Genomic DNA, 2,759 nt, shown 5'->3' on the forward strand with positions numbered 1-2,759 from the left:
GTGGATTCATGCTCGGACAAGTGCTCCACCAAGAACTAGTGATCCTAGTTTTTTTTTATTGTAATAAAGTAACGATCTAAAAAATTGATTTGTATCGTTTAAGTTTGTTGTTTGTATCAATCACGATGAATATTTATGTCACAATGCAAGCAAATTGAGATTAATAATACAGTAACGCTCAGTTTCTTTAATGGGCCGGGCCTTGATTCTAATTAAAATATCTAATTTTGTTTTCTCGTTACTGAGAAAAAGAACATATATAAAGAACATAATTAGTTTCTGCTCTGCCTTTGGACAACCCACAAAACAGAACAATCCCTCCAACTTATCTAAAAGTACTTTCCTCAAGCTAAATACGGAACCTGAATCCTCCAAAAAGGCACAACAGCAACAGCAACAGAAGCAACAAGTTTGGTTTCCTCAAAATATTCACTTTCTCCGGCTTTCCCTCTTCTCTGCATCATCATCTTGATCATCCCGATCCCAATTTCCACAAGACTGTGTATGGCTGTGCATCCCTCCTCGACGTTTTAACTAAGCATGGAATCGCATGCCATGTGCCTAAGCTCATCTGCTTCATGACACTTCAATGTGTAAAAAATTCAGACTTTTTGTTTGTTGTTGACTTCTCTGTCAAATTCAAATCATTGCTCACTCCCAATTGCTACAAGGCTTTGTTCGATTTCATTGGCTACTACTAGTTTGCTCCCTGGGATGAAACATCTCTACACGGAGATGTTGGATGTGGTTTCACCAGGCGTTCACACTTTTAACACAATGGTTCATGCGTATTCTAGTCATGGGTATACATGGTGGAGTCCAATCAGTTTGTGTGTAAGATGATTCAGTCTGGTTTTGCTCCTAATCTTTCCACATTTACGTCTTTGATTATGGGTTACTCTGTCACCAAAGATTTGGAGGCTGCTCTTAGGGTTTTTCATAAGAATATAGTGGAACATGAGTGTGTTCCTGATTCCAAATGCTATGAACACCTCATTTTGGGGCTTTGTTATACTAAGAAACTAGGATTAGCACAGGGGTTGTTGGATCAGATGCAAAGACAAGGATTAACTCCAAGTTGGATGGTTTTTGACGAGATTGTTATTTGTTGCTGTAAGCTGAAAAAGTATGGGGAAGCTGCNAGAAAAATGGAGAGCAAAAGAGTTGCGACGTTGATGATGAACAACATTATGATAGTGATGGTACTAATGGGATACCTTCTGGTTCAGACGTCAGAGGCTAACTCTACTAGCCATTTTAAAGTTTGTTACTCAAAATGTCATATGGTGTGTAAATCCCATACGACGTTTCCAAAATCTCTTTTTTGTCCATTCACATGTCTTCTGACTTGTCTTGTTCCTACTCCACCATCACCTTCTCCTTCTTATGATACTACGGGTTTAACAAATAAAATTNTGTGTTCCTGATTCCAAATGCTATGAACACCTCATTTTGGGGCTTTGTTATACTAAGAAACTAGGATTAGCACAGGGGTTGTTGGATCAGATGCAAAGACAAGGATTAACTCCAAGTTGGATGGTTTTTGACNTGCAAACTCGGTTGTGCTACTCACCATTGTGTTTCTCTTTCTTCCCTCCCAAATCCGAGTAAGTTTTCACTTTTTGCATTCACAATTTTTGGTAAAAATATAAACATTCTACATTAATCTCATGCATTTAGTCGTTGCTCACTACAAACTTTATATGATGGTTGTTTTGTTGTTTGTGATGCGGGCAGATGCGGAGAAAGTTGCAACCTGTGTGGATTCGTGCTCGGAAAAATGCTCCAAGGAGAATAAAAACTGATATATATATTTACTTTAATAAAAAACAAAATCATATTATGTATTGATTTTCTTTTTGCAACTCAAATAAATTTTATTTATTTCTTTAATTAATTTTGGGACTTGATAAATAAATCGATAATACTGTACGCGTACCGAACACAACTACTCACCAGCTGTAATATTTGATCTGAAACTACGACCATTTTTTTGTTTATTTAAATGTTAAGTCTTGATCTATGAACATGTACTACATTAAACCGTGGTCTAAACCTAACAATAGACCCCCATAAGTATACAGTTTTAAACCTATAATAACTACTGTAGATATAATACGGTAATATTACGGTAAAAATTGTGGATTCATGAGAAATGTCAGAAATAATTCTACACAATTTTTAATTGTAAACGAGACGAAATCGTCAAAAAATATACATAAATTTTTCAGAGCATGCATCGTTTATCAACTAATATTATTTTCTACTAGTTTTATCGTTATGCCACCAAACAAGATATGAAATATAACCAAACATGTGTGAGTAACGAAAAAGATTTTTAGTACACATGATTTATATAGTTTTTTTCCGTCAACATCTTTAACACACAGCCCGGCCCTCACAATTTAGAGGCACATATAAGATTAGTCTTGATAGAGAACTCAATCATTGCTGGTGACTGGAAGCCTATTAGCTTGTCGCGTGGTGGCCCTAAGTTATCTCATATATGCTTCGCCGATGATTTAATACTATTTGGGGAAGCTTCAGTCTCTCAGGTAAAAGTGATCAGACGGGTGTTGGAGAGGTTCTGTGTAGCGTCGGGGCAGAAGGTGAGTTTGGAGAAGTCAAAAATATTCTTCTCAGGGAATGTTTCAAAGGATTTGGGGAAGTTAATAACTGATGAAAGCGGGATTTAGTCAACCATGGATCTGGGGAAGTATCTTGGTATGCCTGTTCTGCAAAAGAGGATTAATAAAGAC

This window comes from Camelina sativa, chromosome 3 (assembly GCF_000633955.1).
Source record: "Camelina sativa cultivar DH55 chromosome 3, Cs, whole genome shotgun sequence".
In the NCBI taxonomy this organism is placed as follows: domain Eukaryota; kingdom Viridiplantae; phylum Streptophyta; class Magnoliopsida; order Brassicales; family Brassicaceae; genus Camelina; species Camelina sativa.